This window comes from Hakea prostrata, chromosome 8 (genome assembly GCF_041222555.1).
Source record: "Hakea prostrata isolate BN-2017 chromosome 8, UWA_Hpros_2, whole genome shotgun sequence".
Lineage (NCBI taxonomy): Eukaryota > Viridiplantae > Streptophyta > Magnoliopsida > Proteales > Proteaceae > Hakea > Hakea prostrata.
The window spans coordinates 37,032,682-37,043,968 of record NC_142607.1 but is presented as its reverse complement, the minus strand read 5'-3'; the positions used below and the strand labels follow the sequence as shown (position 1 = coordinate 37,043,968).

Genomic DNA, 11,287 nt, shown 5'->3' with positions numbered 1-11,287 from the left:
GCATAAAATTGGATCAGCAGGAAGCATCCGTCTAGATCTAACGATTCCAAAAATAAATTTGGATAGTGATCTGCTAATTGGATTATGAATTCAAAATTTGGGGTCACCAAATCCAACCTGTTCATATCCCAACTGCATCAATTAACGAGGCAAGACTTGGCTGGAAAAAGGGAAACATAAACCAGATGAACCAATGTATACGTAAATTTTTACCCCAAAAAAGAACTGAAATATATACATAACAAGTTCTACTAATGCCACAATTGATACCACGAATTCTACAGGTTTTACCTAACTAACAATTTCAAGAATTCAACAACATATACAACCAAAAAAATGCCAGCCTTAAAAAACACAGCTTCTAGCATTTTTTGTAATTTGGGAAGGAGAAAGAACTGGTAATCGAAGAAAGGAGGAGAATAAGCATTTGTTGTTATTGGTCACCTTTCCAGATCTCTATGATCACCAACTCCTCCACCCAAAACTGAAGAAATCTGACTGTCCTTGCTATCCTTCCCACCATTAGAACCATTTCCATTTCGGTGATCTGCCAATTCTTTAGGACCTGTTTGGTTGTGTGAATCCAGCCATTTGAAATGAAATGAGATTTCAAATCTATGGACTCATGAATGAAAAAATTTACCGTTTGGTTACTTGAATCTTGTGAAATGAAATATGTGGATTCATCCTGAAAATTGTTTGGTTACTTGAATCTGTGGAATGAAATCTATGGATTCATTCTGAAAAACTGTTTGGTTATCCTAAATTTGTAGATTCGAAATCTATAGATTCACCTTGAAAAATTGTTTGGCATCTGAATCCATGAATTTCAAAGTGGATAATTTTCATCTGGATGAGGTTTGATCCAAGTCACTTTTAGTCCACTTTAAATTTTCTTTTGCACTCCCCTGTGGTTTCAAGAAATTATTAAATAAGGACAAGCTTAACAGAAACCATTAGTTTAACAATTTTTGTGACAAAAATACCCTTTTTTTTTTCCCGATTTTAAGGGGGTTATCTTTCTTTTTGTTGAACTTGACGTCAAAATTGGTTGACTTAGATGGATACAAGTGCACAAATATAGGTCCTAGTCAACTAATTGTAATCTAATATTATTCCTTCTTTGGAATTGCAATGCCAAGTCCTAATAACTAAGCATCAGTATCCAGTGAATTGATAATGCAATTTCAAAGATAAAGATGTAAAATTTTTTAATCCTTCGCCCAAAATAAAAGGATCGAGAGTTGACAATTTAGATTCAAAGTGGTGTTTGATGACCCAAAAAAGAAAAACTGAAATATGATCAATTGCAACGGTCTTCGTCATTTGATTCAAGATGTTAATTTAGTTCTTTGTTTCCAAATATTAAATTAGGTCATAAATAGTTCAATTAAAACTATGAAAATTGTATCAAATTTGAAAAAGTAAAGGGTAAACCTGATCAATCAAATTACCCAGTAACTAATCCAGTTGTATAAAAAAATAAATATATATTAATTTTGAGAAACATGATCACTTACATCTAGCTGAACTTCTTATTGTTCATAGAAACTGGTCAATGGCCCATCCACTAACATGTAAGAACTGTTTAAACTTCAAATCTTGAAAGTGAAAGTAGTAGCTGCTGTCAATTTAATCTGAACAGTGAGTAGTCTTGTTTCTCCAACTTTGGTTGTTAGTTTATTATTTAGTTCCCAGAGAAACAGTCTTGGTTCAACCCATCAACTGGATTCAGTCCAATTTGAATTCCACAAATCTGTTTCTTAATCTGAATTGACTGAAGTCATGATGAGTCTCTATCAATAAATAGTTCAATCTTATGGATGTTACTGCTAAACACCCGAGGAAAGGAAAACAAACAAAGGATACAGTAGGAACGAAGCCCAAAGCTATACAAGAAAGATATGGACAAGGAAGAAACAAAAGGAAAAGCTATTTTAAGTTGTGCAACAGAACAAATACATCATCTCAAAATCCTAACTATTCTTTTGCTCCCTATGTGCTTCCAATGGAGATATGAAAAGATAATGTAATCTTCTCTTCTCCTGCAACACACCAACCTGCACAACTAACATGAACTTATGTCTTTTATTAGGGAAATACTAATAAAACCAAATAATCCAAAACAACAAGAAGATCTCATAACAACTACTACCACCGCAATACTGACCCTGAGCTCTATTCTAATGCTCCAAAAACACTTTCTCCCAAAAAAGGAAAAGAAATGGTTAGTACATGATCTTCTCTGTATTCTTATTTACCAAAGCACTCTTAGACGCTTTTTGTTGGGTTTGTGTTGTTTCTGCGTGGTGCCAACCATTTCCATTAAAGGAAAACCCACAATAAAAAAAATTGGAGATTCTTGGAGAAGATACAATTAGCTGCATAAATTATGTATAGTGGGATGAAGTGGTTGCTGTCCCTCGGATTCTTTTTAAACCACAAAGCACCAAAGTTAAGGAAAGACATGGGAATTGAAGTATACAAGAGTTAGGACTTGGAAATGCAAGTGCTCTCCATAGGCATTTGTTTTTTTTCACTTTTCATGAACTGAATAGGTTTTTGGCTGGACTCCTTTCTGATCAACTACTCCATAAACAACAAAATCAAATAAGTTAAGAGAGTTGCCTTCTCAAAATAAAATTTTGACTGTAAGGTCAGAATTCCCCAAGAAAAATCTATAAAAAAAGAAGTCACAATCTTGAAGTATGATACAACTTACCAGTAATGGAAGTCATGTTCAACTCCATCATTTGTTGCCTATGGGTCCCAAGATTTCCTCATAAATTTTTTATCCTATAACAAAGAACAAGTACCTCAAATAATGCCACAGCTGAAGCAGCAACCAAGTCTGTGTGCTTAAAGAGAAGAGAACAGTAGCAAAGCTTAACTAATGCAGAAGAAAGCAGAATTCAGTAGCTACAGGTGCTGTAGATTTTAAGGATTAAGTTGATCGGAATGGAACTTATTGGTTGGTAAAGTAGGGTCGTTCAGTTTCAAGTTAATTTACTTCATTAGAACCAACCAACTTGAAGGTGTATATAAGACAGAACAGTGGGACAAAGGCTTGAGGTGGCTTTGTTGAAATTTGACTTATAAACACTGCATGAAGGTTCACCTCTAACCTACCATTCTATCAAACTCTCAATATGACCTCACTGGGCTTCCTTAAAGAATCAGTTTCAGAAAAAGATGTTTCAAACCCAGAAGGATAGACAATTAATCTAGCTCTCCACATGGGTGGACTGTCAAGACAAAGCTTCAATATTTAAAAAAAAAAAACCTAAGAACCCTACAAGTGACACTGGGAATTGCCAAAACAAAAGACAAATACATGCATGGCTGAAATGATAATGTTCATAATGCCCTGCAGGTTAAATCTGATCTTTTACCATAAGAAGACAACCTCTTAAGTTATTTTATTTTTTTGGTTAGAACAAACATTCATTCAAACAAAACAAAAGTAACTACAGTGAAAACTAACATGTAAACTTTAAATGACAGAAACATAAAAACCAAATACAGTGACAAAGTATGCTAAAGGGTAGTTCATATTGCCTACTTGTTCACAATGCCAGCACTCTTGTGAAATATCACACATGCATGTTAATCAAAACAGAGATGCAGAACAATATTCTGAATCATTTCTATAAAACCTAATCAGATATAGAAGTTCATGAAGAATTTGACTGCAAGTAGGATTCCAGAATTAACAGGGAATTTATGATTCATTTGAAAGCAGAACAGCAAATTGATAGTATAATGGCATCTTGGTGACTCGAGGCGTTAGAGGAGGTGCATATGCAAGATGAACAATGATCCTGGAGTGATGCCTAGAAAATTATGAATGAGGAATCACAACCTGATCTGTGAAGCTGGAACACCACCAGTATCCCATCCTTGGAATTACCACAACAGCATTCTAAATCAACAGAACCAAAGGCAAAAGCCAAACTTTATTCACCAAGTTTGAACAAGGAATAGCCCTTGCATATGCTTAAATAGAAAATTCGAAACAATTCCCATAGACCTAAAACTCCTCAAGCCAATAGCTAATTTTTTTTGGGGCAGTCTACTGGTGCTAAAAAAACTAGACTGAAAACAAAACAGTTTAAATCACTATAATAGCAATAAAAAAAATAAAGAAATAGGATTCACCAAAACTAATAAAGTAAATCTCGTATTCAATTTAAAGAACTGGGGGAGAAGGGTTATTTTAACATATACCATCTGAGGTTTTTCGAAATACAGAAAAGATACTTCAGTTATGAAAAACTAAAATACGCCCCTGAAGTTTCAAAATGTTTCTGTCTCAACTCTCTACGCTTGTAAGATCTAGCACATGTATCCATGCAATCAGAGAAAAAGTTCTAGCTTATGTACTTAGACCTCTTTTATTTTACTTTCTGAGTGGTGTGCTCTGTCTTTTCTTCAAGAAGAAATGATTTTGTCATTCATCATGGTTCTGATTAATCATCAAATCTGGGATTCACAATCAGAATAAGTCTGGTTCTGGTTTTTCTTTATTTTTATTTTTTATTTTTTTTTGAAAAGGAAGATGAATAATCTAGTTGAAGTAAAAAGGAAACACAGAACGTACAAAATCTGCAAATGGCAGATGAGAAATTAAAAGGGGCAGAGAAGAGACCGAATAGATAGATATTTATAAAGACTAGGTTGAAACAGCAACAATCATAATGCCTTCAAACAAGAGCCTCTACCTGGTTTGACAATTTATTTTTCAAATGGTCATGTCAAAACTCAATTAGCAGATCAAATAGTTATTTTTTCCCCCATCAATCCCCAAACCTCAACAGGAAACCTTATACATTTAATTACTTGGTGGAAAGGAATTAGAAGAGCACCTGTTCTCTCTACTACAACTTCTGATGCACACATTATTAAAGAATTAGAAGAAAAAAAATTCTTTGCAAGACTCCAAGTAATGAAGGATGGAAACCAACCAATGATTTCTTTTCAAAATTTAGAAGATAGCTACCCAACCTATGATGATAGTAATGTCAACAGTTCCACGATTGACCTAAAAAATGCCCAAACCCTTAAGAGTAAAAGGATTAGAAATTTTGTTCGACATAAAAATGTAAGAAGCCAACTGCTAATTGAGATGCTGCTCGGCCTACAGGATTATAAAATGGGCATAATCCGTGTAATAATCATGGATCAACTCTATGGATGTCAGTATGGATTCCTAAACAAAGGTTGATTCTTTTGATTGATAGAACCAGACCCAGGCAAATCAAGGTAAAGAAAATAATTTTAGTTCCTAAGAGGGATACTGTTTTGATTGATAACAAGGCAAATCCACAATAATACATAAAAGGTAACCAGTATCACCAGGAAATAATTCAGAGAGAAGAACACCTTCAAAAAGAGACAAAAAGGCTGACATTGAATGCTGGCACGTCTAGTGACCCAATTCAGGTTTCTTCAAATGTTTAGCCTTTTTATTTCCGCACCCAACCTAACCAACCCAAGAACTCTTTCAAACTCAAAACAATCACAAGAAACAAAACTAACTGAACAATCGAAATAAACAAAATGGCTCCATTAGACCATACCTGGAGGGCTGTGATTCCTTCCTTCTCAATCTCAATGTTGTCATCCAACCAGAGGTCCGAGGATCATCCCATTGCGCCAGTCCTCTTCGAACCAGGAGTCATAACTCCTGATTTTGCTTAGATGATCATCGACCCTCCATTAAAATCGTATACTCACGGGGTCGAGTTCTTTCAGAAAAGACTTGCTGCTCTCCTATCCGAATCCCGCGAGTGACTAAGCCCGAGACGAGCCATAACATAAGGGGCTTCTATGGTAGAATCGACCATAGATATTTTCTTTTTTCGGTATATTTGCATCAGGCTTAGCCCCTAGTAAGAAGGTGTTCCCGAAAGGGGACGAAAGCTGTCTAAGATCGTTCGTCTAAGATCCTGTATGCGGCTTTAGTAGCGCGTGAACAGAACACGTAGCCTAAGCGGAACTAAATATTCAACCAACTGGTTGATCTATAAAATCTTCTGAATTGATAAATACTGCAAATTGTTGTTGTTGGGGAAAATGAGAGTCGCCTGAAATGAGGCCTCTTGAAGTTGCAGACATAGCAACGAAGCTAAAAGTAATGAACAGTGTTGAGATAAGAACTTCAAGTTGATAATTTCAGAGAATACATGGTAGGAAAATCAAATCTCAAAACCTAAATTTCATAAAGACACAGTGAGGCTTAACGTTAATGCCCAATTGGGTGTGACTAAACTCAGAACCTACAGGAAAAGCAATAGGGAGAGAGATTTTCCATGAATTTTAGGTTTTAAGACTTTAGGTTGGCTTACAGACTTTTGGGTCCACCAGGACCCTTGACTTTTAAGAAATGAATGGGGAAAATTTTTCATGTCTTTTGTATATATATTTTTTTGTACTGGCGTTGTCTGCAAAGGTCGAACCCACAACCTAAGTCCATGATTGAGAATGCCTTCATCAAGTGAATCTATGGACGATGCCTTCTGTGGAAGGAACTAATTAACCTGCATAAACAGAGATTCTCTTGTTACTATCAAAATTTGTGGCAGATTATTATTTTTTTCCTTGTTAAAAGGACAGATTGGTTGTACTATGAGAAAATTTGCAATTGCATCATAAATATAAAACAGTTACATTGCTGTATGGACCACTAAAGTTCTCGAATTTGCCTCTGTGGAGATGTAAATATGAAAATATATGTTATTAATACTAAGTCAACATAAGAAAAGCCTCTCTAATTTGGATTTTACTTGGGAGCAGTGCTTATGTGTCACTGTTCCAAGCAATGAACGGTTGGATCCTATTTTTGAAGCTTGGATTAAATCTTCACCGTTGATTATTAGCATGTGCAATAAAAGTCATTTTAAATGGCTTTAACTTGGTTTAAGAGGCTTTAACATGAACCATGGATCAACTAGTTTCGAACCAAAATGAAGCATATAATTACGGTGGACTTCAACATTGGATTGATCCATCGTCTTCCCCAAGAGAAACTGGAGAGGCTATGAACATAGAATGAAAAAGAAGAAAAAAACCCCACTTCTTTAAAACATAGAAGAACTAAAGCTTCAGTGTTAAAAAGAAAAACTAACGGACTTGTAGGATCTTGAAGGAGCCATTAGTGTTGAATCTCAGAGGAAGATCGGATTTTCTTTTGATCTTTTTTTCTGTGTTACCCACCATCAAATTACCAAGAATTTGGATTTGAAGAAGGTAGATGTTGTAAATATGTTTAAAACTTTATATAAATATTTGTTTTAATTGTGTCTTTTATCCATGGTTTTATTTAGTCCCACATCGGGTTGAGAGGGTCTGATTATGTGGTTTATATATAGTAAGGGCCCATGTATTATTAATTTGCCTGAACCCTATTGTGACCCTCCCATGACTATATGACTTGGGCTTTGATTCGGAAGGCCCATTTTGTCATGGGCCCTATTCTGGAAAGCCCGCTGTTGGATGATTACGTGGAGATGTCATTTAAGAGGCACTTTCCATTAGGGAGGTCAGTTGGACAGGTATCTTCTTGAAGGTAGCTGAGCTGAAAGGTACCTTAACAAAGAGAGATGACCTTACCCTTTCACCCACAGCCTTTGGAGCTCTATATAAAGCCTTTTTTGAGTTCATTCTACTGAATTTTCCTCCTCCTCAAGTAGTGAACATTACCTGATATACCTGAAGTAACCTTTCTGGGGTGCAACCTTAAAGGTTGGGCTGATTGATCTTGGGGTGAAGACACTGTAGAACCCGTATTGCACAAATCGGGGTGTCTAAATACCTTAAAGAAAGTACATCTGGTACATTTCAGCTCAATTGACAGTATTTGTGAGAACAAGCGTTCATGTATAATTTTGCAGATTCATCAAGTAAGTTTCAACAGTAGAGAATCGTGGAAAGGAACGCAACAAAGAATGGGAGGATAGCCATTTTTCTGCCGCAAGCCTGCAAATCCCTTTGGTTCAACGAGAACAGTTTCAAACAAAAAACTAGAATTTGTAGTGTTTGACTCTTCTCGGTGGTGTATTTATGCCCTTCAACCTGGATTAACCCGTTACTTATTTTAACAATTCTTCTCAAGATTTTCAAAATTGCTACAGCATCAACTGAGATTTCAACCTACCCCTCACTCATGTGCAAGACGCAAGATCTTGCCTGGCAAATTCGAATTAGAGGAACTATTATCCAACATAGAAAAAGAAGGGTAGAAAGAAGAAATGTAGGTAGACTTCCAAGACCCATTAAAAGAGAAGCCTCCTTTGAGATGTTCCAGAACAAGGTTTCTCCAAAGAGGTTCATGGTTGCAGAAAACATAAAACGATTTGCTCATTGTAGCTAAAAAGCCACCAAGAAGCCCTAGAATATCCAGTACTAGTTCATCAGTGAAAATTCAGAGATTACCAAGGCCCATATTCTTGGAATTGCAGGTGGATGTACTTAACAGGAGATTGCCTAATGACTGGACTCCATGACTGTTTGAAGGAGCATAACTTTTTAAGCTGAACCCATCGCCACCTTCTTCTTCCTATTCTTCTTCCTCAAGTTGAGGGTCCTAGTTTCTGATTAGAGTCTTATTTCTAATCTTCTTTTTCCTTTTCGTTATTCTCATAATCTGGGAAAATAGGCTTCTCTTGCAGCTTAGCATTGTATCGAAGCAGCCAGTGAAGTTGGAGACTTGTCACTGGAAACTAGCTGATCCCATGGTTCAGGCTAAAGCCACTTAAAATGGTTTTTATTGCACATGCTGAGAATCAATGGTGAAGATTGAATCTTAGCTTAAAAAATGAGATCCAACTGTTCACTGCTTGGAGCAGTGCCACATAAGCACTCTTTCCAAGCAAAATCCCTATAATTCAAGACAATCTATATCATTCTCTCACTCTCAATTCCAAAGTCTATAGACTCTAAACTAGTTGCAGCACTTTCCTTCAATAATATTTAAAAATTTGAAAACACAGACAAGACAAGAGGGTATTTTATACAAAATTTTGCCAGCATTATGGAATCACCCATTCCCGTAGAGAAGCAACAATGTAAAATACTCTAAACATGAGTTGCGAGAAGAAGTAATCTAATTTCACATTTATTTCACATTTGGTCCTCTTCCACTCTCCTTATTCTCTTCAAATATTTATCGTTTTGATCGTTTTCATCTATAGAGGTTGTTCTGTAGCCAAGAGATTCAAGTCGACCTCTGACGGAGAGAAAAATAATAAAAAAAAATTAAAAAAAAAAAATTTGGTTGAAGAAAACAGACAATTTTGAAATTCTTTGGAAGAGGTTTAACCGTTTAAGTCAAGTCGGCCTCTAATCGGATGAGAAAAAAATAATAAATAATTAAAATTTCTTTTTTGAGAAAAAAAAAACCAAATTTTTTTATCTTTATAGAGATAAAAAAAAATTAGTGAATTAATTACTCGATAACCACTTTCTTTCTCCTATGTGAATTAATTTTTATAATTTCTAAATGCTTCTTTTCTGTTTATTTAATAAAAAAGTTAATTAATTAGTTACTCTTTTCCTCTCAATTATAGTAGATATGATAATTTATTTGCATAATCCAAATTACAATGAAAGACAAAAAAAAAAAAAAACAAAAACCTGATGATTTTTTATTACAATGGAAAAAAAAAAACGCATGATTACAACTTTACTCTACAGACAATTGAAAAATTATAATTATAATTAATCCTAATAAAAAAACTGTGAAAAACCACCTAAATGTATATATTTTAATACATAAAATATTGACATTGAAATATTTGAATTATCATTAATTCATGAAAAATAAATAGTTGAATTAGAAAGAAAAGAAATTACCTAAACTTTGTTCTTAATATATGTTGGTAGTTTTCAATTTGCTCCAGCATCTTATGCTTATTCTTTTAAGAAAGATAATTGGAAAAAAATAACCATAAAAAATCATAATAGCCACAAACACTCTTAGTTATCTATGTAGATTTTGTATGATTATTTATTGTTCTCAATCATGCCTAATGTGCTAATGAACAAAGTAGTTCTAATTCACTAGAAGAAAAAAATGAAATGAAGTACTCTTCAAACTCTCATGTGATTCACATTTTTAATAAACATCATAATTTAAAAAAAAAAAAAAATCTTTCTATTCACTTTACTTCATTTTCATTCTCCACTTCTATTATAGTTTGAATATATATATATATATATATATATATATATATATATATATATATATATATATATATATATAATACTTTCTAACTAATATTTACCAACACGTATAACTTGGAATGAATTTATTTAGTTGAAAACTAGTCCAATCTAATTTTGACAAGTATTACCAAATGTTCGAGCTTTGCATGAATTATAAACAAAATTATGAGATCTTTTAATAATTGTGTACACAAATTTGAGTATTAATTAATCATCAAGTTATATACATGGGATTTTTATCTTAGCTTTCTCTATTTGAATTTTTTTCCTGCACAATCATATATGGCCATGTGGACCTTTACTAGTATATTAGAAATAGGTAATTTTCATCTGGACCCCTTGAGGTTTGACCTGTGTCATTTTTAGTCCAAATAAATGGATACTTTGCATCTGCCTCCCCTGAGGTATCCAATAAGGTCAATTGAGGACATATTGTAATTTTTATGACCAAAATACCCTCATATTAATTTGCATCATGTCTTCATAATTAAAAAAAAAATGAGTTATTTGCATCTTATAAATCTATGAATTATTAAATCTTTGAATATAAAAATTTAACGATTTAAAATTTGTTAATTTTCTTCTCAATTCCTGCGTCTTCATCATCTTGAACCCTTTATCTTCTTTGATCTTTATTTCTCTCTGTTTCCTAGACAGATCTTTAAACCCTAAATGTTTCAAATTCAACCATGAACTTTCCTCACATCCCCACCACTACACCCACCGGCACCGTCACCACCAGAGCCCAGGAAGCAGAATCAAATTATACACCACCGCCATTGCCGGCGCCGACGACCCAACTAAGCCACTTCTACTGCCATTGTTGTTGCTAGCATTCTCTTTCTTGGCAAAACTATGCTTGTTATTATGCATCCACACCTTCAAAATGCCCTTCTCAACTCCAATCTCATTGCAGAAGTCTTCGATCAATTCTTTGTCACTCTTCTACATCTTCCTACCCAGTTCTCCGAGACAAACATCTTCTCCTCTGCTCTTGATTGAATTTCGTCCGCTTCCGCCCATCTGGGTTCCCATGGCTGCAACTACCGTCATTGTCGTTGCT

At 34.5% G+C, this 11,287-nt stretch overlaps 1 long non-coding RNA gene across 1 annotated transcript; it reads right to left on the bottom strand.

Annotated features, from left to right (window-relative positions):
* Positions 1–1,251: 1,251 nt before the first annotated feature.
* Positions 1,252–6,305, bottom strand: LOC149007723 (uncharacterized). Its single transcript, XR_016175324.1, has 3 exons — positions 5,580–6,305; positions 5,383–5,482; positions 1,252–2,796 (listed from the first exon to the last, which is right to left on the bottom strand). It is a non-coding gene; the product is annotated as an uncharacterized LOC149007723 (long non-coding RNA).
* Between the last annotated feature and the right edge of the window lie 4,982 nt (positions 6,306–11,287).